Here is a 27,189-nt window from a genome sequence, read left to right on the forward strand (position 1 = left end):
AAACGAAAGTGCAAATTTACAGAAGATTTGCAAAAGAATTCTCATGCTTTCGTCCAGGTCGAGATCCGTGGGAAGTAGAATGTATGACATGTAAAGCTGGCACTTATGTGTCAGTTGCTAATAAAGGTGCTTGTGATTTAGATGCACACATTAGCTCTGCGAAGCATAAAGTGTCAGCAAAAGGTGAAAGTTCTACAAAAGGTGAAAGACTACTTTTTGCAACCAGGTAAAATGATCACATTGCTTCATTTTCCATGGCCATTCAAAATAATAGTAATAGTAAATGAAGGTACACTCATGGCATCAAATATTTTATTTTAGTACATGGACATTCAAAAGAATATTGGAAATTTTTATTTATATATATATATTTATGTTATGCTGATAAGAGTGTCTTTTTCACTGCATTAAAGTTTGCGTTCATAGTAACACTGTTTTTTTGTTGCAGAATAATGCCCTGCAGTGCACAGTTTGTTTCTTGTACATTTGTTTGTATTTAAAAGATGATTTAATAAAATATTGAAATATTAATGAGACAAGTTTTGTATATTTATTTTGGGTTAATTAATTATATTATTATATTATATTAATCAAGTAATAATTATAAAAAATAAAAATAAAAATCGACTAATCGGAAAAAGAATCGTTAGATTACTCGATAAAAAAAATAATTGTTAGGTGCAGCCCTAATATTAACTTTTGCCAAGCTCTAATGGCCCTCTGACGCGTGCAAAATTTAATGAGTTTTTGAGCATGTTAAGTGCCCCAAAAACCCCCGAAACCTTGAAGAAAAAAAGCCTTAGAAGAACAATAGGGCCTTCACACTTTCAGTGCTTGGGCCCTAATTAGGCTCTTGTTATGTTCAGGTTACCTCGATCAGATGCGTTTGAGAGAGATAAACGGACACTAACTGCAGCACTTCAACATTGTGACTAATGAATAGTCAACAAATAAATAGACTAAATAACTATAACATCTTATTGCACAGAAGCACATCCTGAACGCAGAATGACACGCTTAAATGTAAATGGGAGTGCTTCAGGGCGATCCTCACTGTGCATTCAAAAGCACAGAACTGCAAGATAATATTGCGGGCACACATCTACTTTACGAGATCAAGCAGTGGAAACCTTTTTTACTGCAACTATTTAAGCAGAGTCAGACAGAATCAGCAAAAGACTTTAATCTCTCCACAGCACCTCACAAATACGGGAATATTACTCACAGCAGAAGATTTAACGTCTGACAGTGATCGTCTTGAAATGTATTGGGGGTTTTTTCTCCCCAATTTGGAATGCACGATTCCCAATTCGCTCTAAGTCCTTGTGGTGGCGTAGTGACTTGCCTCAATCCGGGTGGCGGAGGACGAATCTCAGACCGTCAACCCATTCGTCTTATGTGGCTTGTTGAGCGTATTACCACGGAGACATAGTGCATGTGGAGGCTTCACGCTATTCTCCACGGCATACATGCACAACGCACTATGCGACCCACCGAGAGCGAACCACATTATAGCGACCACGAGGAGGACTCTACCCTCCCTAGCAACTGGGCCAGTTTGGTTGCTTAGGAGACCTGGCTGGCAGGGGTGGACTGGGAAGAGAAATCGGCCCAGGATTTTACATAGAAACTGGCCCAAAAGTTGTTGGGGGGTGGGGTGTCTCTTTTCTGCATATCGCTGCCCCCTTCGGCATATCGCGGTGCCATTTTGTGGTCCGTTCTGCATAACATGGCGGCTCATTTCAGCTTAGTCCCGGTTTTCCCGATGGCCAGTCCGCCCCTGATTGGCCCCAAAGTGCATCTGCCCAACGGGAAAATGCCCTGCTGGCTGGCTGGAGTTACTCACTTGAAATGTATTGTTGATGCAGTGCTTTGATGTAACAGTGCATGAGAAGACTAAACCTAAGGCAGTAAAGAGACAAAACTTCTTGCAGAGGGTTTTGCTGTGCTGATTGTTACTGTTAGGCACAGCAAGCTATCATCACGCAAAAATGCTCTCTGAAAGGTTGCGTTTCTCAATTAATTTGAGAATTGCGTCTCCCATTAAAACCACCACCACCCAAAAAAATTATGTTAGTAGATGACCCCACTAATCGAGTAGTCAGTTGACTAGTTGATTAGTCGACCACCCTGGCACATCCCTAATAAAACAACATAATAATGCCCAAATATACTGGAAAAAAGATTCAACTACACAGAACATTGTTCAAAAAGTTATTTATAAATGATTGTTGATGCAAATTGATTGAACATTACACAAATATTCATAGTTACAAAATTGCATTCTTGTCCTTGTTCTAACAAATCCCATTACTCAAAATAAACCACTAAAGGGATGCTGCAGTCCGAATAAACAGTTGTTAACCAACCACACTTCTTTTTGGATATGAAGCTGAAGTGAAATTGCTTCATCATGCTTTGGAGTCAATGAGGCCAGCCAACCAGCAGAAGTCAGTTTTTCTGACTCTCCTCAGTTCCCTTTCATGTACTTTAGAAAGTTTCGGAGAGAACTTTTCCAAAGAACCCTGAACTTGGTGCTCCTGTTGACTATCACATGTCTCCATTTCCCCCTCGGAGTCCTCTTTCTCAAGGTTCGTTTCCTGCTCTGAAGATTCCATTTCCTCTCTGGGGTCGAGGCAGCAAAAATAAAAAATATAAATATTTTGTACATGAGGTAAACAGTATCTCATACAAAAAAGAGAAGGGAAACTAAGAAGTTGTCATTTAACTTTAAAAGAAAATCTTAATTTATAAATATCCATCTTGACATCTGAATACTTAAAGAACATGAGTGCTCTTTAGTGTTGTCACTTACCAGACTCCAGTGTTGGAGATCAAGAGGGAATTGACAAACATTGAGCACAGGACTGTAGCTGCAGGTAGAACATGAGCTGGTGTGTGTAACAACTAAAAAAAATAAAATAAAAATGTAAGCCCATGGCTTAAAAATAGGGCTGGGCGATATATTAATTCACTATAGTCACAATGGTTTTGCTGGCAGTATAAAACTAAACAACATGAAGAACATCGCAATTATTTGAATATGCCATTAGTTATCAAGCTTCAAAAACACTGTGTCATTGTTTTGTAATCTCCTAATATATTATTTGCCGTTAACTGGGAAAATCAGTATATTATTGTGCTGATAGCGGAATTACTGCGGATATCTCTGACTGCTTGTGGCTTCTCTCCTTGTCAGGCAGTCTCAAGCATCAGTGAGCATGCAGATGAAAAGCATGTTACTCTAAAAATAGTGTAGAGCCACGTTTTCCATATTCTGTTTATGTTTCATGAAGTAATAAGTGAAAATGCCAGAATATAGAAAACAGCATGTTGTTACTTGATCCCGATTAAAACAAGCCCAAACACAACGTTACATGATTTTATCTTGGCTAAAAACACTAGTTTGAGCGAAAATAATGTGCTAGCCATTTTGAACAAAGATCCTGATCAATTAATGTGGGATTATATGTTTTGTTTGGTGCATTTCTCCAAGTATTCTTTTGAGAACTACTATGATTCAGCCTTTGCAAAAAAACTTATATTGAAAGATGGAGCAGAGCCAACTATACTGGACAAGACAGTAATGCTGGTGAGTAACAAATGTAATACTACTGTTTCTTTTGGTGTTTGTTTTGATATGCAAGGAACTGTATAGTCAGCTGTTGTTAAACAGCAAAATAAACCATGATCAGGAGTTGTGGATAGTGCTTATTACACGGTTACTTACCAAAGAAATACATATTTGCTCATTAAATATTGATGCGAGTTTAAATAATTTTATTATGTAAGAGAAAAGCATAGCACGGAGTGCAGCGAAAGACTATGATGAAGTATATGCTAGTGGCTGCCGTCTTATCCGTCTCATATTAGCCAGGACGTCCTGTATTTTGACTGAAATAAATGCATGGGGAAACCTATTCTCCCGTATTTAAGAGTGATCCCCTTTCCCGGACAACCGGTGAAATGATGCGACTCCCCACCTGGCGAACATCCCGTGTTTTCCATTACATGGGATGCGTACTGAAGAGGCCACACTACAGAAGCAAATACCCAGGCGACCGTCCATTACAGCTGGATACAGATTTATTAACCCTTCACATTCGCATCTTGTGTTAGTCTGGACTAACTGTTCTCAGCTTTACATAGCAATATTATAACACCAAAATTTGTATGCCTAATAATATAAGTATTCGGGAGCAACATTATGCCGACTTTGTTCAGTTTTTGATTATTATTTCAGTCTGAACAGCTGTAGTAGATTTATTGCATGCTTTACATAAATTGGGACATATAGCTAATAATTATTGCCTCGACAGTGTGCTTTCATGTGATTTTGCACATCGCTTGCATGTTTTCATTCTTGGAAAAAACTGTTCCACAAGTGTTGGTAGGAGGTGTTTGCGCTTAAAAGATGTTGGCCAATCATAACACCGTGGGCGTGTATATTGAAGTCTTAAAGGGGACTTCAGAAAACAGAGCGTTTCAGACACAGGGCCAGAGACAGGGTGGAAAAAGGTCATTAAATAGATATTATGACTTTTTTTGTGCAAAAAACTTTAACATAAGCGAACCTCAAGGAAAAAAATAAGTAAAAAAAATGCATGACATGACCCCTATAAAACAAATCCCTACTTGAAACGACTGACCTCTTTGATGGTAACTGAATTCTGTGGCTGTTGGAGTTTGTCCAGCACTGGATGGGACACAGCACTCTCTTTCTCCTGCCGTTGTCTGTGCTTGCCCAGCAGCAGGTAAAACGGTGTTACAGCAACAGTGTCATCAATGATGAGCTGTATGAGACAGACTGATGTCAGAAGGTATATTGGGGTCTTAAGAAAAAAAAAAAAAAAAAAAAAAAAGCAGTAGGGAGGTGTGAAGACTGATAAAAAAAAAAACAAAAAAAAAAATGTACCCGTTTACTTGAGGCTAGCATCCTATCATCTTCTGTTGCTGTGCTGAAGGTTATTAAATCCTAAAAATTTAATGCAGTTATTTTTACTAGATATATTAGGACACAAAGATCACAAGTGACCAAAATCTAAAGTCAAAATGTTGATTACAAATACACATGAAAAGCCATATGTTTGTTGACGAACCATATGTGGTTAATGAACAGAAATATCACAGAATACCATGTCTAAGGTGAGGAAGTACAGCTGAGATCTGTTCAGCCATTGAGAACTTTCATCACAGAAATCCAACGGCTCTTCTCGTGGGACAAAGACAGCGCGATGTACCTTTCCTGAATACACTTCCTTGCGAGTGAACAGAGGCTGTGGCTCGCTGGGTTTGAAAACAAACACTGTACAGAGACCAGAAAATAAATTAAAAGCAGCTTATGCAAGAGTCCATATAAGCTACATATATGCTACATTAATTTAAAGCTCCGTTCACATTTGGTGGGTTTCTATCCAACTATTTTTATGTGCATTTTGAAATTGCGCATAAGAAATCCTGAATGGAAACACCTGATATGTGAATAAACTTTCTAAATTTGCTTAATTTAATGCGCTAGGAGGAGGTGGATTTTCTAGAGTTTCACATTAGTTAAAATTCGCATTAAGGTGATGGAAACGGTTTATTCGCAAAATGATGACGTGTTTTAACCATTGCATGTGTTATGAGTGTGCGATAGCTTGATGTGACTAGCCCACTGAAAGGTCCGACCTTGGCACACAATCCTTTGAACATAGCACTTGTCATTCAGAAGTTTTTAACCCACAGCTGGTCAATAAAGTGGTCCTCACAATCTGCCAGAACAGTTTTGAGAGCGAGCACTCCCAGGTATGCGGAGACTGGCATCGCAGCCATTTCAGCCCACATTATATCAGATATTACACTTATTCTGCGCTGTCTCGATGGTGCTGTACTTAGTCTCTCTCAAAGAGAGCTTACGACTAATGTACAGCATGGGGCGCTCCACACCTTCCACCTCCTGCGAGAGCACGGCCCCCATCCCCCTCTCTGATGCGTCCGTCTGTAAAATTGAGCGGAGAGGGAAGTTAGGAGCATGTAAAAGCGGCCCGCCACAGAGTGCAGATTTCACTCCCGTGAAAGCCCTTTGGCATGCCTCCATCCACTGGACCGGATCTGGTGCCCCCTTTTTAGTGAGATCAGTCAAGGGGCTGATGACATCAGAAAATTAGGAACAAACCTTCTGTAATAGCCAGCCAGCCCCATGAACTGGGGCTGGCTGTTAATAAAGACTTTAAATTGTGTTGTGTTAATTTGATGTTATTGTAAATTGGTATAGGTCTCATCACTGTCACGACTGCTATGTTGATCAGAACTGCACCCAAGAATTTCACACACCATTGCACTTGTGTATATGGCTGTGTGACAATAAAAGTGATTTGATTTGATTGATTTGACTGACTCACCTCCTTTTTGGACTTGGGACGTGGGTAGGCCGCTATCACTGCAGTCTTATCAATTTGGGTATGTACCTGCCAATGACCCAAGTGGAAGCCCAGATACCGTACTTCCACCCGCCCAATTGCGCACTTTTTCGGGTTTGCCGTGAGCCCCGCCCGCCTCAGCGACCTCAGTACAGCTCTCAGATGCTGCATATGCCTCTGCCAATCATTACTGTATATAATGATATCATCTAAGCGGAATATGCAGTGTGTGGTCGGAGGATCTTATCCATGAGATGCTGGAACGTGGCTGGAGCCCCGAACAAACATGACGGAAGAGTGACGAATTGGTGTAATCCGAACGGTGTGGAAAAGGCAGTTTTTTCTCAGGATAATGGATTTAAGGGGATCTGCCAATATCCCTTAGTTAAATCCAGTGTTGAATAAAATTGAGCCGCACCCAACCGATCGAGCAGTTCATCAATTCGGGGCATTGGGTATGCGTCAAATTTAGACACTGTGTTGACTTTCCAGTAATCAACACAGAACCGGACTGACCCGTCACTCTTAGGTACAAGAACAACCGGACTCGCCCAATCGCTGTGTGATTCTTCTATTACCCCCATTTCGAGCATTGCCTCTAACTCATCCCGAATCACCTTTATCTTGTGCTTGGGTACGCGGTATGGCCGACTACGCACAACCACTCCTGGTGGGGTCTCGATATGGTGCTGTATGAGATTAGTCCGACCGGGGAGAGGAGAGAACACGTCCGCAAACTCTTTTTGCAACCTGGCCACCTCCATGAGCTGGGACGGTGAGAGGTGGTCACCACAAGGGACCAGGGTGAATGGATCGGCTTTGAACTTCACCTCTGGCCCAAGCTCCACCCTATCCGGAACTACCGTCGCCATGAACACGGGGACCGCCTCTCTCCATAATTTAAGGAGGTTGAGGTGGTAAATTTCACATGCCCCGCCTCTATCCGTTTATTTAACTTCATAATCGAGATCCCCAACTCGCCGTGTAACCTCAAAGGGTCCTTGCCACTTGGTGAGTAATTTTGAACTCGATGTGGGGAGTAATACAAAGTACTTTGCCTCCCGGTACAAATTCCCGTAGCTGGGAAACCCCTATTATACAGCCGGCTTTGTGTCTCTTGAGCTTGGAGCAAATTCTGTTGTGACAACTGACCCAGTGTGTGTAGCTCTGCTCGAAGATCAAGGACGTACTGAATTTCATTTTTGCTCTGGGAAAGCCTTCCTCCCATGCCTCCCGTATGACGTCAAGCACCTCGCGGGGCCGGCGTCCATACAGGAGCTCAAAGGGGGAAAACCCCATGGAGGCTTGCGGGACTCCCTGACTGCAAATTATAGGGGGTCCAGCCATTTGTCCCAATTTCTAGCATCCTTGTGTACGAACTTACGAATCATGCTTTTCAGGGTTCGATTAAATCGTTCCACCAGGTCGTCAGTTTGCGGGTGATAAATGCTGGTGTGAATTGATTTAATCCCCAGCAATTCATAAAGTCTGCGTAGTGTTCGTGACATAAACGTTGTGCCTTGGTCAGTGAGGATATCTTTCGAATCCCCACCCGGGAGACAATTTTGAGGAGGCACTGCTTCCGGATATCGCATTGCATAATCCACCAGGACTAATACAAACCGATATCCACGTGCTGACCATTCTAATGGCCCAACGAGGTCCATACCAATTCTTTCGAAGGGGGTCTCGATTAACTGTAATGGGCACAATAGCGCTCTTGGGGTGGCCGGTGGACTTACCAGCTGACATTCACGGCTTGCCGCACTTCATCTGCGTACATCCCTGTGAATGCCCAGCCAATAAAAGTGGGCCATTAAACGGTGTAGTGTTCTTTCTTGCCCTAAGGCTATATTCAGACTGCAGGCAAATCTGATTTTTTCTCAAATCAGATCTTTTCAGGCAGACTGTCCGCACTATTAATTACAAGTGATCAAATCAGATTTGCACGTTCAGACATAACCAACCTATTAGCATGGGTTGCTTTCGTAGGCGTACCCACGTGACGATGCTTTCAAAACAGATGCCAGAAAATGGAGGTGCATCATCTCGCTCTCCAAATAAGCACCTTGTCCAGTCGCGGTGCAGAACCAGGAGACTGGTAAATATTGTGATATTCCGTGCTGCAGTCACGGCCGGCTTATGAATACTTATGGCATTTCCATCACCGATTTTTGACGTCATCGTTGTGTCGCGTTAAGAGTGATGCAAAAGACCACTTGAAATCCAAGTTGAGCAGCCAGAGCGTCTAGACTGAGACGCATCTGAAAAAATCTAATTTAAATCGCATTTGAAACCACCTCCCGATGTGGTTTGAATCAGATTCTGAAAAATCAGATTTCATGTGGTTTTTTGCTGTCCAGACTATCAAAACTCGTTCTGGATACAATCTGGATATGCAAAAAATCCGATTTTTAGTGGCAGTCTGAACATAGCCTAAGTGATCCGCCATAGGATTGTGGTGAGCCACCTGGAAAAGTGTTTCCCGACGGCTCCTCGAGACTCGGTTTGTATTTTCATGGGTTTGAGTGTCCTGCGTCACTTGATATAACCGGTCCCTAATAATTGAAAAATACGGATATGTGAGGGTGACATCAGGCTGGAGCTGCTGGCCATCGATTACTCTCACTTGGTCAAAGGCGTGCCTAAGTGTTTCGTCACGCGACTGCTCTAGAGGGAAGTCCCCCTCCGGGAATTCCCTAGGGGCGGGAATGCCGGAGGATCCCCACCTGCTTCATTCTGATGCAGACGGTCCCGGCTCCACCTCCCCAGCCATCGTGTCACACATCACACACACCGTTTTTGGTTTGCAGGACCCATCCACATACAATGCTTTTAATAATCTTTTAAACCCCGGCCAACTGGTTCCTAGAATCAGTGGATGGATGAGGCGGGAATTAACCGCAGCCTCCACTCTATGCTTTACTCCCTGAAATTGAATAACGGTAGTCACTACCGGGTATTTGTGAACAACCCCATGCACACACCTCACCATCACCTTGTGTTTTGTACCCAAAGCCCCGTCATGAACCAAGCTGTGGTGGATCGAGGTTTGATTACAACCTGAATCCACCAGGTATCCTGTACATTCCTGCTCGACCAGGGGCAGACTGTGGCATGTCGGTGCATAGTGCAGCCCGCGAAGGCGGGGCGCCGGTTTGGGCAAGAGGAGGAGGAGGAGAAGCAAGAGGGAGTGAGAACTGCACTGCGGCTCACCGGCCTCCAGGTAGCCATGTGGGCTTCGGCCAGCTGGACAGCGTCATCCACCAACGTGGGGCGATGGCACTGAACCCATTCCGCTGTTCCTCAGGGCAGGTGAAAGGTTAGCTGCTCCAGCACCATCAGGTCGATAAGATCCTCCACGCCGTGCCCTTCGTTGGCCAGCACCCATCTGCGGCAGGCATCACGGAGCTGTTGGGCAAACACGAACAGGCGGCCGGCATCGCTCAAGGTGAGGGAGCAGAATCGCTGACGGTGTTGTTCGGGGCTCCGGCCAACCTGTTGCAGGACAGCGGTCTTCAGCTTGACGTAATCCAGGTGGTCCTCAGCTGGAAGTTGCTGTGCAACATGCTGGGCCTCCCCGGAAAGCAGCGGCAGCAGGTGGAGGGACAATTGGGTTCGCGGCCAGCCAGAGGCGGTGGCCGACTGCTTGAAGAAACTCAGGTACGCCTCCGGTACGTCCTGGGGGCCCATCTTTTGAAGCAACAGCTGTGGCTTCGTCACTGCTTCTGGGGCCACGGTGGAGGAACCGCCTGGAGCTAACCAGGGCTTGGTAGTGGGACTCCTGGATGCTGGCCAGGGCACGGATGAATCAACAATAAGGAAGCGGGAAGCGGGGTGGCAGTCCAGGTAAATCAAGCTTTAATGGTTTCCCGGTCTAACAAACAGTATTTGGCTTTTCAGCTTCAAAGCAGTGCATTTACTCTTCAGCTTCACAACAAGGTATCTACTCTAGCTTTAGTCATTAGAGACAACATAAACTCAAATAATTAAAGGTTAACAGCTTTGCAGCGTTTAGCTTCACGATCTGGCAGGTCTGTGTGACTGGGACTCTCTCTGTCTCACTGACGTTCTCGGCGGCCTTTTTAAGCCCATCTCCGTCATCACTGTAATGAGACAAAGGTGTTACATATCATTAATCACCAGGTGATGGCCCTTACCTCTTCCTCTCTGTCCCCAGTGTCAGACACACGACCACGTCCCGCTCCACAAATTCGTATTTTCTTAAGTCGAACTTTTATAAATGCGCTTAAAGGCTAAAAATTTTGGATGGAAACCCAGCAACTGACAGCAATTTTATTGCTGGAGGTCACTGCGCTGTTGGTCGCTGTATGCTTTAATTCTTATGTTATTAGTTGGGTGCACAACTGGCCATAGATTTTGAAAATCTAAATCACAAACGAGATGCATTGCTGACAAAAATAAAAGGATCTTCTAATTTGACAAAGAATCAATTTTCTTGCTAATTAAAGTTAACATTCTGCAGGAGAATGCATTTGTATATAAATTGCAACAGTGCTTTAAATAACATATGGACAATATGAAAAATCTATCAAAGCATGAATTGAACTCATTCAGAATGCTAACAATTTCTCACACTTGTCTACGCAACATTTTTTAAATTAAAGGGATATCCCTTTATGTGGTTACAGGCAAACGTACAACAGTAAAATTGCTCAAAGTAACAAATACTTCTCAGTTTTGCTTGCAATCAACTACAATGTATCACAATGATCACGTGAACTAAACTCTCTCTTTACTCCCATTCTTGGTAGTCGCCTCTCATCTGCAGAGTTGATATGACTCAAGAGTTTTCAGTTTTCATCATTGTCTTCAGTTTTTGAACAAGCCGCCGTGTTATCCTGTTATGATCGCGCACTGCGAGAAGACGCGATTAGCGCCGTCTAAACAGAACAGCCTCCCCAAATACACTTGGAATACACAGTTAATTCATGTTTGGAGCACGACAGCAGCCGGACAACAAATATGCTCGCTTCAGTGCGGGTATGGACTGTGGTCCATTCTGACATGTGATCTTATTATGTCCATGATCCAACACACGAAAAAGCAGCGATGGACTCAGCGCTCCATCTAACAGACACCCCTAATAAAAAGTATTTTTGGAGCGAGAGTAGCAAAACTGCAGTCAAAAAATGCTTGCGCTGGTCCGTTTATGGACTGCGGTCTGTTTTGTAGAGTGATTTCGATCTGGCCATAGTGTTTAGTGCAAAAGTCCGCTCTAATATCTGTTCCTCAAGTGCTGTTGAAGTCTAGCGCCTGCCCGGAACAGCTGTTACGTCCATGAGTTTAAATTCTCTGCTGTAATGTGAGCTCATGCATGAGGCAGCACTGTGATTGGATGGAAGCGTAATTTCTCATGAATAATGTGAAGAAACGCTCAGAGTCTAGTGACGTACATGTATACTGTCCTACCAATCATAACTCGGAGTTTACGCATATACCTCATTTTTGTTATGTTGCTTTGTGAACTTTCGTTTTTAAAATGGAAGAACGATTTGGCTAAAATAAAAAAGCAAACATAATAAGTGGTATCATTGTTTTTAATGATGTGCAACCTGTACATATCTGTTAAACATCTAAAAAAAAATTTTTTTTGGGTTTCATGACTCTTTAAGCTTCTCAACTATGTCTTTCTTTCTTTCTTTCCTTTTTAACACCGTGCCAGCTTCTATGGCTATATATTCATGGGCGAAAGCCAGTTTAGTTATTCAAGAGTAAAACTAAAAAAGGTGTTTACGATTCATTTTTTCTAAAAACCTTAAAACTAAATTTGGATTTACTTGGTTAAAAACCTTTTCAAAAGTGTCAACGGAATAATACAGGTTCCTAAAGTGTGTAGAAGCATTACAGTCCAGTAAGACGTTTAATGGATAGTGGGTTCTGACAGGATGGGCACTTTGGTGAATTTTCTCCAGACAGTAAAAATTGGTGAGCCTTACGTGTCCTATCCGGCATTGAGTGGAAGTGACTTGATCCCAATGATTATTAAAAGGGAATACGGGTCTTGTCTTGTCCCAACAACAGGATTTATTTCCCGAAATTTGTTGTTTAAACACTGATCCCATTCCGACTGCCGTTTGTTTTTAGTATATACGTTTAATGTTGGTTTTAGGTCTGTGAACGGAATAGAGCATTACTGGTTCTGGAGGATAATGCTTCTTTGGCAGCTCTATCTGCTTGTTCATTACCAGAGGTTCCTGAGTGGCCAGGTACCCAGCAGAAAATAATACTAAAATTCTTTCATTCCAGAGATGACAATTTGTTTAAAATCTTCACGATTGTTGGGTGATCAGTTTTTATAGACTCCAATGCTTCCAGACAAGATTTGGAATCAGTTATCATTGAAAAGGATTTCAGTGGAACAGTCTCAATGAACTTCAGTGCTAGTAATAAAGCATTTGCCTCTGCAGTAAAAACTGAACTTGGTCAGGGACACGTATGCCTTGAAACAGTTGACTTGTTGCAAAGGCTGCTGCCACTTGATTTCCAGATTTGGATCCATCTGTGTATATTGGGATATGTTGTGGGAACACTGCTCTTATATCCAGGAATTATTGGTAATACTCATTCGGATGACTTTTTGATTTTTGGTTTCTCGTTAAATCCAGATGGATTTTGGGCTTTTTGAGATCCCAGGGGGGGACTTCGCAAAAATGTGTCTGCACCATTATGTTTAAATCCACTTTCAGATTCTCCAGATGGGTTTTTATACGTAGGCCAAATGGACGAATGTGACTTGGTTTTTTTTTTCATATAGTATTGAATGTCGAGTTGAGAAAACTGCTGGATAGGCTGGATTTTCTTTATTTGTTTTCAGTTTGGTTGCATATTGTAGGGCCTGTTTGCATATTAGGTGCCTGATTTCCAAGGAAGGTTCATTGGCATCCACATAAACTTTGAATTGGTGATGTTCTGTATGCTCCTAAGGCCAGTCGATTACCTTGGTGGTGAACAGTATCTGGAAGTCGTATATATGATCTCCTGGCTGATCCATAAATGATGCTTCCATAGTCCAGCTTTAAGCGAATCAAGGTTCTGTACAGATTCATAAGAGTTGAACTGTCTGCTCCCCATTTGGTTTTGGATAAAACCTTTAAAACATTCATAGCTTTAAAACATTTATTTTTCAATAACTTAATATGAGGGATAAAAGACAGCTTACTATCAAAGTTGATTTTCAACTATGTCATGTGTCTGGACAGGCCCTAATTGTGTCACCAATGGTCGCTGCTGCCGAAAACTCTCATTGAAAATAAACAAATGACTTCCATATGCTTTTTTTTGCTTCAGATCACTGTCAATGTGAACACTTTTCTAAAAATTAAATGCCGACAGGCAATGATCTTTCTGCAAACACTTACGGTCAGTATGTTTAGACTGGTATGAAAATGCAGCCATGTTTTCTGACAAGGGGTCTGGCTGCAGCATGCAAACTTCCACAGATGCGCTCCATTCCACTGTGAGCAAAACAGATCAATGGCATTTTACCAAAACTGACATTGCAAAACCACATTCCTAAGTTTCCATTAGTCAAAATTTGACCAGAGTTCAATGAATTGCACATAGAGATACAAATGAACACACACACACACTCTAGTGAACACTTACATGAACAAGTGAGGAGATTCCAACAGCAGAGTAGGTTCTTGGTGGTGGTGCTAAGCAGGTATTTGGAACAGCTTAATCGGCCGAAACAAAGGTCCCTGGTGGATCAAAGTAGCTGCCTTTAGTCAGTGCTTTTCACCAATTCAAAGGCCACTGTGATCAGTCAGGCTCATGTCACTTACATATTTCAGCAGATTAGTCTCAGTGCAAAGGTCTGATAATCTGTTGCCTTACTGTTAATCGAAAACTATGATTGGACAGCAATGAACACCTTCAAAGAATAACTGTAAATACCCTAAATTCTATTCACATTGGAATTTTTTTTATGTTGATAGTGCGATACTATAAAGAAAACAGTGCAATGCTGCCTCAATTTTTGGCTCAGCAAATGAGTGTTAGAGGATTGTAAATACTGTACAAAGCAGATTTAGTGCCCAGATTTAGAAGTTATTTATTAAATTGTACAGTAAAAAGCTGAAACGTAAAAAATACCTTTTACTGGCTCATAGTTATCATTAAGTTGCTTCAAGGCTCAACAATTAGAATGACCTTTAGATCCCAAATATTTCAGCAAGGTTAATAAAGTTGTTTAGCTGGCTATCATAGATGGGTTTTCTTAAAAATTATTAAAATAATATGTGATAGTCTTTATTTAGAATGGGCTGAAAAATATGAATAAATTGTTGTAACTTGTCATTTAATGAAAAATATAAATATATTTCTCTTTCTGACACAAAAAATACAAGTGATTTTTTTTGTTGTCATTTTTATTTTTTTTGGTGGTGGGGCCAGTTTAAAGATGGGCTAATCTTAAACCCATTTAAAAAATAAATAAAAATAATCTAAACCACTGGCCTAGCACAAACAAATTTGTTGAGCCTTGCTGCTTGTGATAAACAGGGAGGAAAGGGAGAACTGAAAATTATTTTTGACAAGGAATGTCATGCACTTTTTCAACGTGAAAAACTTATTGAACTTCCTAGTTCAAAGACACAATGATTAAGCAAAACTGTGTCCTCTGTAACCCTCCAGTGACTGGCTCTCAGCCAACTCCTTAGCAGGAATGAATCCCCAGTCTTTCGGGAGAGTATCTAAATCTTAAAGGGATAGTTCACTCAAAAATGAAACCTCTGTAGGTCCATACAATGCAAGCAAATGGTGACCAAAACTTTTAAGCTCCAAAAAGCTTATAAAGGCAGCATAAAAGTAATCCATTAATGATCCAATCGGTTTTGGGTGAGACCAAAATAAAACTCCTTTTTCACAGTAAATCTTTTTTTTTTATTTTTTTTTTTACCCCTTTTCTCCCCAATTTGGAATGCCCAATTCCCAATGCGCTCTAAATCCTTGTGGTGGCGTAGTGACTTGCCTCAATCCAGGTGCCGGAGGATGAATCTCAGTTGCCTCCGCGTCTGAAACCGTCAATCCGCACATTTTATCACGTGGCTTGTTGAGCGCGTTACCACGGAGACCTAGCGCGTGTGGAGGCTTCACGCTATTCTCTGTGGCATCCACGCACAACTCACCACACACCCACCGAGAGCCAGAACCACATTATGGCGACCACGAGGAGGTTAACCCAACGTGACACTACCCACCCTAGCAACCGGGCCAATTGGTTGCTTAGGAAGCCTGACTAGAGTCACTCAGCACGCCCTGGATTCAAACTTGCAACTCCAGGTGTGGTAGTCAGCATCTTTACTTGCTGAGATACCCAGGCCCCTTTCACAATAAATCTTGAAATCTGCAGTCTCCTTGGCGATCATGATTTCAAGCTCGATTACTCTTCCTAGCGCTCTGCGCATGCGTCAAGCAATAGGAAGTGTAACTGAGCTTGAAATCATGATTGTGCCTAGAGACTGCAATGGAAAGGAGTATAGTGAAAAAGGAGTTATATTTTGATCTGTTCTCACCCCCAAATAAATTGGATCACTTCAGAAGACATGGATTACTTTTATTCTGTCTTTATGTGAATTATGGAGCTTAAAATTTTGGTCACCATTCACTCACACTGTATGGACCCATACACATCTGGGATGGCATGAGGGTGAGTAAATTAGATAATTTTCATTTCTGGGTGAACTATTCAGTCTGAAAAGAGGTCTGTGAATAGTAGCCCATTGCTCTGGATAGGATACAACTAAACTGGAAACCTCAAATGCCTGCCTTTTTTTAAACAAGAAACCCTTGATATATCTATTACGCATGAAAATGCATCAAAAGGAGTCTGGATTGCCTGATTTGAAGACATCATCTGCAAATCCCTGCAATATAGTTAAAAAAGGGCGACACCTTATTTCTCCAGGTGGCTGGCAGAGGGTAGTGAGCAGCTCCCAGGTCTCTGGGCTCCATATGGTGATGACTTCCTGGAAGCTCACCGCCAGAAGAGAGCCATCGGCTGAGAAACCGCAGTTTGTGGGCATTAGGTTATGGTAGCTGCCCACAAAATCACATGACCAGAAGGACTGGTCCTCTAAAATACAAAAAGAAATGTTGTGGTAAGACAGGTATGTCTGGATTCAGACTTGTGACCTTTGGTGTTAGACTTCTCATTCCAACATTAACAACTTTGCAAAGGTCTGTTGAGTTGGACTCACGTTGTGTGTCTGCATCAGCACCCTGTAACCATGCTTTGAACTGGCTGTCCCTGGCTGTGGTCACCAGCATGGTGGTCTCCTCAGAAGAGCTGAAGCACATGGACATAATCGGCTCCATGTGGGCGGCAGCGATGGTAGTGTTTAGTACAAAACTAAAATGGTGAAAAAAAATATTATTGGTTGGTCATATTCTTCAAAATTCTTACAAAGACATCATAATGAAATCATCATGGAACAGGGTTTTATTTGAATTTAACACTAGCATTAATACCTTTGCATTTTGTTATCGAAAGCCCATAGCTTGAGGAAAAACTCAGGATCAGAGGATTTTTGTCTGGCTGCCTTTAGAAGGCTGCCTTTACCACCTCAAACTGTTCCAGACCAGCTTCATAAATATATTCTTGCTGCACTATGTCCAGCTGTGAATACAACAGACAGACAGACAGTTATGCAGACTACAGAACTTATTTCACATGAAGAGAGGCCCCACAGGTCATGTGATTTCACCTGACATATGCTTGCACAACTTTATAACTTGTGACAGTGGAACTGTAACCAAAAATGTGATGTATACACTGTACTAACACATGATCAGATATTTTCAATAGATACTTCACCATGTTTTTGCTCAGGTATGCATTTCTGAGAAATGTTAAGCTTTAAAGGGAAACCATCAGTGTCCTCAAGGGTACAGAGACTTACATTATAGAGATGCTTGTCACGTAGCAGGGAGTAGAACTGTAGATGACCTGGTTTCCCGTTTAGCACTAAAGCTTTACTGTGCGGATCAATCATTAGATCAGTCAAAAAGGCATCTCCTAGAAGCATCAAAAGACACTAACGTTTATTGCTATAGTTATGGAATCCAACCAGTTTGTGTAAAGAAAACTTCTTACAAACCTTTGACCAAGCCCTGAATCACACCAGATACTTTGAGGCTGCTCTCGATAACCATGATCTCTGAGAAGGAAGAGAAAGTAAAAACCACAAAGCAGTCTAAATGTTGTACAATACTGAAATATACAGGCCCACCCAAAGAATAAAGAATGACTTAAGGAATTTTCCAGGTTCAACACAAGTTAAACTCAATCAACAGCATTTGTGGCATAATGTTGATTACCACAAAACATTTATATTGACTATAGAAAAATCTAGGTTCCAGTAAGGCACTTACAATGGAAGTGAATGGGGCCAATCTGTAAACGTTAAAATACTCGCTGTTTCAAAGGTATAGTGACAAGACATAAACAATACGCATGTTAATATGATTTTAGTGTGATAAAATCACTTACTAACCTTTTCTGTGTAAAATTATAGCCTATTTTACAACTTTTTTGCCATGACGATGGAGTCAACAAACCCTAAAACGATTGTAAAAAATGACAATTTTAACAACTTTACAGCTCAAATAATACAGGAGTTTTAACAGAAGAATTAATAAATAAGTGCTTTTATAAAATTATAAGCTTCACATTTCTGCTTTTAAACCCTCCAAAATTTGGCCACATTCACTTCCATTGTAAGTGCCGCACTGTAACCTCTATTTCTGCTTTTTTTTTTTTTTTTAGAGGGACAAGTCTAAATTATTTTTTGTGGTAATAAACATTATGCCACAAATACGGTCAATTGAGCTCAACTTGTTTTGAACCTGGAATATTCCCATAAAGGGTAAATCACATGTCCAAGGTCACATTTAACCTCAAAATGAAAAGAAACCGGAACAGTTCCGTGTTGCCACAGACTTTTACAGTCATTGATCAGGTCAAACTTACTGTTGTCTGAATGAGATGTGCAGAACAACTGTCCATCATTTGATGCAGATATGTGCACAATGGAACCTCCGAGACGTGGCAGGAACTCTTTTTTGTTGTCCGCTCCATACTGCCACTGGACAAGCACTGACTCGATGCCTCCACTCAACAGATTAGTACCTAAAGAGACAGTAGTCTTTCAATCCAAGACTTAAAAGGAATAGTTGGCCCAAAAAGTACATTTGTCATTTAATATGCCTTTCTCAGATCTGTCTTCAGAAGACTTGGAATATAGTGCAGGAGTTGTATGTATTTGTTTTATGGCATTTCTATGGTGAAATTGGGTTCTTTTTAGCGCTTGACTGCAAACTTGGCAGAACCATTCCTTTAACACATTAAATATACCTAAAGTGGTGAATAGGTGTGAATTACTCCAACACCACCTTACTTGAATAAGATTACCTTCTGGAGTAAAACACAAAGTGTTCACAGCATTGTGATGCCAGTGCTGGGTGGAATATGTGTACTCTTTTTTTGTGATTGAAGTTTCTCCTGTGGCAAAGACAAGCAGTGCAGCACATGTTAGTTCATGTGACCTGCATGTGAACAAAAGCTGTGTACTCTGAACTCTGGTCTCATATCTTACCAGAGGCGGATCTTGCCATCTTCATGACCGGTGGCAATACAGTCTTCTATTGGGTGACAGGCTATGCATGTAAATGCATTTTTGGCTGCTTTCTTATCTGTGGCTTTTAAAGAAAAACTACGAGAAAAGAACAAAAAAAATAAAATAAAGCATTATCTCAATTCCTTTGTTGCGTCACAGAAAAAATATGCTTTTTGGGACAGCACAAGAGGAAAGCCAAAGACCAAAATTATCTATGACAGACATGTCATAAGTTGCCTGTGGCCAGTAAATAAGCAGTGTGGTTGAACTTGTTCCTGCATGTTCTGAACTTAAAGGCTGTTCAGAATACAGTGTTTATTACCTGTATGTCTTCTGTTTCTTGAAGAAATAAACATTAAGTCGGAGGTGTTTGGCAGATGCTACGTATTCACCCTGAAAATGCAAAAAAAATAAAATAAAAGTTAAAGTCCTCATGAAAATAAATTTTACATTTTGTGGCTTTTAGTCCATGTCCAATAGCTTTAAAAAACATATTTATGGTTAACTTTTAGCAGGCAGACACATTACAAATTTACGTTCTCTCTCTGCTAGGAAAACGGACCAAAAATACTGATGACTCATCTTGCACTACACAGCCTTCTGTCCAATTAAATGCTCTCTAGAATGAGAATGTCCCTCCCCCTGATCCAACCTGCAACCAACTTGCAATTAGAAAATCTTAGTTTATGACTGTAGCATAACTAAAGACCACTGGCTATTTAACAATAACGTAACTTAAGGCTAGGGGTGGGCAATATGACCAAAAACTTATATCATGATATAAATACTTTTATCTCACGATATATCACAATATAGGAAATTTTCTGGAAAGTTAATAAAAATTGGTTTATATATTAAATAACCATTCTGTAATGTCTATTTGTTGATAATCAAGTCAGTGAATTAAACTACTTCCTCTTTTAAAAAAAATTTTTTGACAAAGAAAAAAAAAAAATTGAACTTGGTTTTAAATCAACCTTACCATAATGCTAAACTTCACGTTATGCCACATTTCATTCTATGTTGTTGACCAATATTCTTTCAAAAAACTTTCCTTAAATTCAACATCTTTGAAAATAAATGTACAAAAAAAAAACAAAACAAAAAAATATCCAACTAAAAATAATCACTTATAGGCTCTTAATTATTTAATAAATATTATATATATATATATATATATATATATATATATATATATATATATATATATATATATATATATATAAAATATAATATAATATATAAATACCTGAGGCAAACATGGCCAGTATGTTTCCTAATATCTAACATCATTAAAACAGAATTTTAGTAAGGATGATGATGATGTTTCTTTTAAAAGTTCTTTAGTTGAAAAGGTGCTGGTTCCAACAAAAGGCGAGTCATTACCACTGTGTCCGTTTGCAAGGCACTTAACCCCAGGTTGCTCCAAGGCAACTGTCCCTCTATTAAGTGCACTGTTCTTTATTCATCCACAACCACAAATAAGGTTCACAAGTCATGGTGAGTAATGTCTTTACCAAAACAACTAGTAAAGATGCAACATGGTTGCACACCTCACTCTACGTAATTAACACCTGTGCAGCGCCACACTGATTAACCTAAAAGGGGTTCAAACCAAGCTTACTGTCCCACATCAACGCTCTTACTACTGCAATGACTGCGCAGGTTGGCAAAGGATTTCTCCATAACAAGCAGAGTATGTCTGACGTGGTGTTTGCCTAAAGCAAGTTCTCCACTGCCAGACATGAGCTAATGTTTAAACATTCCCATTGGAAAAATACAGGCATGCAAGTTAAGATTTCAGTTCCTCTGGGGAGATGGTAATACAGATTTTTTTTTTCACTGTACATTACTGGCAATGTTTAAAACCCATGTTTTGGCACAATGGCTGCCTGTTGTGAGAGTGGCCTGTCACATAAGGAGGATTAGGGCCAGGGGGTATTGCGATATACATCTTGGCGACGGTCTAAAGGGCCAACCTGCAGATCTTTTTTCAATGCCGTATATATCGCGGTATGTAAATATCTGTGTGCAAACATGTGGACAAACATGTCCCTTTTCAGTCATACAAAAAAGATTTCAAATAGTCAAGAAACCAACTTAAAAGGCATCATTCTCTAACCTAACCTTTTATTAAATAATATGAAACTGTTTAACTTTACATGGTTTTACACATTTTTTAGAAAATATATTACATTTGTCATATGCCTGAAACAACCCATGTCCCCTTCCAAGGTCAAAGTTCAGAGGAAGAAGAGGCTGCTCTAATGTTGTACAGAAGTTGCCAAAAAGGTTTCCAGTATCCAACGATAGGCTAAACGCAAACAATACATGATGGAGAGGTTTAGAAGTCGACCGATAGTGAATTTTGCCGATACCAATAACTAGGGTGGTGGAAAAGGCCGATAACTGATTAATTGGCCGATAGTTTTTTAAAATCAATTTATAGAATGAAACAAAAAATGTCTTAGTCTTCCCATACTATGAAGGGAACAGACTCTGAGACCCAACAACAGTCCAAAATGAATAATATCCCAAAAGCTGTTTATTATGCAACCAAAAGCTCAATAACCAGAAAAATAAAAATTTGGTGCATAATGTGGGACTTTCTATAAACAAGTGAGAAATACATTGGGGACTCTTATTTTGAAATGACAGAGACTTTGCTACCTTTCAATGCTCTATATATAAGCATTTACCAAATGAAGCCTTTTATAGCATATTTTTTCCCCAGAAGAGGTTTATTGATAAGGAATTAAAAAAAAAAAAAGTAAATTTTTTTTTATTTTTCATCATTATTTATTGATAAGTTTTTCATTGCAATGGACATAAGGCTACTTTAGACATCGTTTTAAATCAAATGAATTTTTTAAAAGAAGTTTTTGAATAATTTTCCATCAAAATGCATAGGCTTTTCTTCATATACTGTTTATGGTTAATACTGCTATATAATGTGTTGCTTACATCACCCACCCCATTACATTGTATATTTAATACATAATCCCTTTTTAGATGGTTTTCCTGAAAAAAAAAGAAAAAACTATAAAATACTCTTACTGTGATATACAATTTTGGTCATATCGCCCACCCATAATAAGGATTAACTTTTACATTACAAATGGCAGTTGGCACGTGTGTCAAACTGTGTCGCCTCTATATCTCTGCATTGAAGAAAGTAATATTTACATTATCAGATGGCTTATATTTTAAATTGGAGCAAATTTTAAATAGAAAACACATGCGATCTACACCTCGGCTGCAAATAGCATAGCACCATAACCAACACATTATCTTAAATTTGCAAATTGCTCAGAAATGTCAAACTCTTGCAGAATGGCATGAGGTGCTTAATACACAGCCATGTATTTGTCTTTCTGTACCTGTAAGGCCCATCGACGTTATGTAACTATTGAAATGTAATGTAGTTAAAAATGTAATCACCTAGCCTTGGACTAAATAGCAGTTTAAACAGATACTTCAAGGATGTGTTTGTGATTAGACTATAACTGTTTCAAGACGACCCATCAAACAATCTGTTAAGTCACATTTTTTTTAAACTACCCTATAAGGAAGTGATGAGTAAGCTCTTACCCCTCTCCCAAAAGCTGTGCAGCTGGGGTTTTGGCTGACATCAGTCAGAACAGCAGACAGCTCTTTGGCCTCCACCTCCTGTTCTGCTAATTTGGGTAGATGGGCAGCAACCAACTGGAAACACTCTGGACATACAGACACACAAAGCCCAATGCTAAGGAAACTGCTCATGCCCTTTTGCCCCATGAACTGACTTGATAAGCACCTGAATATTAGAAAAGCTGTGGTTCAAGGATGTTGATGGTTTTGCATGGGCAAGTTTGCTTTTTGTTTAGTAGTGCACAAGCAATTTGTTATCATGCTTGCAAAATGATGTTTCTCCTTTGCAGAGTCATAAAACACGTGAATCTATCCATGTGGCACTGCTAAAGAGATTCTAGAGTGCCTGTTCTATCACAGTGCCCACGGAAAAGCATGATAATTATCGGTTTTCTGAATGACACTACAGCTTAATTATTCTGAGAATGTCAAATCAGTGTGCAAAACCAAGACAATAATGTGGCAGTAAACTAAATGACTTCCTCCGTTAACACTCCATGGCTGCATTTACACTCAACCAATTCCATTTTTATTTGATAGTTTTACCGACATCTGGCAAAGGATCTTGTTGCTTGCACGCAAACAGCAACAATACATAAGGGATTTGATTATTTATTTTTTTTTCGCCCAGATTTGGGCCACTTTCAAATGTGGTTCTAAATCTAACCACTCATCAAGCAATATGACAGGTGTGGGTGAGAAACAGATCAATATTGAAGTCCTTTTTTACTATAAATTCTCCTCCCTGCCTAGTAGGTGGCGATATGCACAAAGGATGCAAATCACCAAAAACAAAACAAGACGAATTTTAAAGTAGAGATTTATGGAAAAAGGACTTAATATTGATCTGTTTCTCACCCACACCTATCATATCGCTTCTGAAGATATGGATTTAACAACTGGAGTCATATGGATTACTTTTATTTTGCCTTTATGTGATCAAAGATCTGGTCACCATTCACTTGCATTGTATGGACACACAGAGCTGGAATTTTCTTCTAAAAATCTTCGTTTGTGTTCTGCAGAAGAAAGAAAGTCATACACCTCAGGGATAGCATAAGAGTGAGTAAATATCCCTTGAAGTGAAATATCCCTTGAAGGTTAGTGGACCAATACAGGTTTTTTTTAATGGCAGATGTTGATTCCTGGCAATGCGGACAAAAATCAGATCTGTGCATTAGGCCTTGGAGTATAAATGCAGCCCACAAAACAAACGGGAAAACAACATACCAGTTTGTGAATTTGAAGTCATGGGAAGATGAAGGAAAATGATTCCCACATGTTTCTGGGACACATAAAGTGAAACCAAAGGATATCCAATGATAAACGTCTAAAAAAAACAAAGAAATCAACATAAAAGGAATGAGTATTAGCATCATGTGTTACGGAAACAGTAGCCTTGAGTTCTCAGTCACATAACAAAATGTACCTTGATAAGGATTCAATCAATGAAGTCCCATAACTTAACAGTGCCATCTGCTGAGCAAGAGTATACCTGCAGTAGAATGAAAAACAACAACAAAAAATGTTGTTGTCTATTTCTTTTAGCACAGACTCACAAAATAAGGGATGATGGTCAGAATCCTTATTGGAAGTGTACCAGAAACAAACGTGAACAAAATGTAATGCTTGCAGGAAACCAAGGCTTTGTTTAGTCAGGCAGCAAAAATCCAACTTTTTAGCATACCTAACTTAAATTTGCTTAGTTGTTTGTAGTCAAAATGGCAAAAACAAAGCAAATGGAAAAATATATATACACATACTGTATATTAAATTCCAAATTTTTACAAACCCGGCAACCCGAACCACATCCACAAAGAATGCATTTTGAAATCCGACTGATATTTCTGATATATATAAAGATATTTTTGGAAATATGCTTTAGTGGTCAGATCAAGCAGTTTTTTCATCATTCGGTATGTAACTGTAACATCATACACAAAGCACAGTAGTGTCTACAGCTGTAACGGAACTGACTTATTTATGATCATATGTGGCATCCACCAAGTAATGAATGGTGAATATTCTGGGTTCAATACAAGTTAAGCTCAATTGACAGCATTTGTTGCACAATACTCTTATCACAAAAATAAACTGACTTGTCCCTCCTTTTTAAAAATCTGGGTTCCAGTAAGGCACTTACAATGGAAGTCAATGGGGCCAATACATGAACGTTAAAATACTCACTATTTTAAAAGTATAGCCTCAAACAAAAGTTATAGCAAATTTTACAACATAGTTGCCATGACTATAATGCCAACAAACCCTAAAATGACTGTAAAAATGACGATTTTAACAACTTTACAGCTCAAATATTAAATGAGTTTAAACAGAATAATTAATGAAAGTGATTTTATAAAATTATAAGCTTCACATTTCTGCCTTTAAACCACCAAAAATTGGCCCCATTGAATTCCATTGTAAGTGCCTCACTGTAACCTCAATTTTTGCTTTTTTTCAAGAAAAAAGGTGCGAGGCGAATTTTTTTTTGTGGTAATCAACATTATGCCAGAAACACTGTCGATTGAGCTTGTATTGAATCCGGAATATTCCTTCAATGAGCGGTTTCAGACACGGCATATGCATAAATGAGTAAATAATAGCACAATGACACATCTTGTCTGTTCAGCACCACAGCACATTGTCCTAAAGTTGAGATTTGAAAAAACAAATCAGAACTGGGCACAGTGTGTAAAGCCTATTAGATCAATAAGAAAGGAAATCAGCTTACAATAGGCTGTTTACTTGCCAATTTTTTTTATGAACCTCAGACAGAATTCAAACATGCTGGCTGTCTGAATATACTCTGGAATGAAACAAAGCTCTAAAGATGCCTACAGTAACAAACAATTGGTTTAAGAACTCATCATGAGAGTTTTCAATTGATCAAAATTGACCCTGCATACAGATGACTGCAAACTGGTAAGAGTAACAAGCTCATATGGGCCAACTTAAACTGCATAAAAATATTGCAGCTGCATTTGAATGCTGACTAAGCAAATGAGCTCAGTATAGCTAAACTCAGCAAAAAAAAGAAACGTCCTCTCACTTTCAACTGCTTTTATTTTCAGCAAACTTTACATGTGTAAATATTTGTATGAACATAAAAAGATTCAATAACTAAGACATAAACTGAACAAGTTTCACAGAAATGTGTCTAACAGAAATGGAGTAATGTGTCCCTGAACAAAGGGAGGGTCAAAATCTAAAGTAACAGTCAGTATCTGGTGTGGCCACCAGCTGCATTAAGTACTGCAGTGCATCTCCTCCTCATGGACTGCACCAGATTTGCCAGTTCTTGCTGTGAGATGTTAACCCACTCTTCCATCAAGGCACTTGCAAGTTCCCGGACATTTCTGGGGGGGAATGGCCCTAGCCCTCTGATCCAACAGTTCCCAGACGTGCTCAATGGGACTGAGATCCGGGCTCTTCGCTGGCCATGGCAGAACACTGACATTCCTGTCTTGCAGGAAATCACACACAGAACGAGCAGTATGGCTGGTGGCATTGTCATGCTGGAGGGTCATGTCAGGATGACCATATGAGGGTACCATATGAGGGAGGAGGATGTCTTCCCTGTAACACACAGCGTTGAAATTGCCTGCAATGACAACAAGCTCAGTCCGATGATGCTGTGACACACTGCCCCAGACCATGACGGACCCTCCACCTCCAAAATCGATCCCGCTCCAGAGTACAGGCCTAGGTGTTACGCTCATTCCTTTGATTATAAACGCGAGTCCGACCATCACCCCTGGTGAGAGGAAAAAATGCGACTCGTCAGTGAAGAGCACTTTTTGCCAGTCCTGTCTGGTCCAGCGAAGGTGGGTTTGTGCCCACAGGCAACGTTGTTGCTGGTGATGTCTGGTAAGGACCTGCCTTACAACAGGCCTACAAGCCCTCAGTCCAGCCTCTTTCAGCCTATTGCAGACAGTCTGAGCACTGCTGGAGGGATTGTGCGTTCCTGGTGTAACTCGGGCAGTTGTTGTTGCCATCCTGTACCTGTCCCGCAGGTGTGATATTCAGATGTACCGATCCTGTGCAGGTGTTGTTACATGTGGTCTGCCACTGCGAGGATGATCAGTTGTCCTTCCTGTCTCCCTGTAGGGCTGTCTTAGGCATCTCACAGTACGGACATTGCAATTTATTGCCCTGGCCACATCTGCAGCCCTCATGCCTCCATGCAGCATGCCTAAGGCACATTCACGCGGATGAAAGGGACCCAGGGCATCTTTCTTTTGGTGTTTTTCAGAGTCAGTAGAAAGGTCTCTTTAGTGTCCTAAGTAAAAGGGGCTGTGTCTAGAAGGTAACCGTCCGAATACCAAAGTCTCGTGAGACTCGCACTTGCTGTTACTAAGTTTAGGGTTAGGGCTAGATTTAGGGGTTGGGTTAAATGGATAGTTCACCCAAAAATGAAAATTCTCTCATCATTTACTCACCCTCACACCATCCCAGATGTGTATGACTTTCTCTCTTCTGCAGAACACGGATGAAGATTTTTAGAAGAATATTTCAGC

The 27,189-nt window shown here is 40.3% G+C and overlaps 1 pseudogene; it reads right to left on the reverse strand.

Annotated features, from left to right (window-relative positions):
- Positions 1 to 1,073: 1,073 nt before the first annotated feature.
- Positions 1,074 to 26,391, reverse strand: LOC127447599 (WD repeat-containing protein 75-like; annotated as a pseudogene).
- Between the last annotated feature and the right edge of the window lie 798 nt (positions 26,392 to 27,189).

This window comes from Myxocyprinus asiaticus, chromosome 10 (assembly GCF_019703515.2).
Source record: "Myxocyprinus asiaticus isolate MX2 ecotype Aquarium Trade chromosome 10, UBuf_Myxa_2, whole genome shotgun sequence".
Classification (NCBI taxonomy): Eukaryota; Metazoa; Chordata; class Actinopteri; order Cypriniformes; family Catostomidae; genus Myxocyprinus; species Myxocyprinus asiaticus.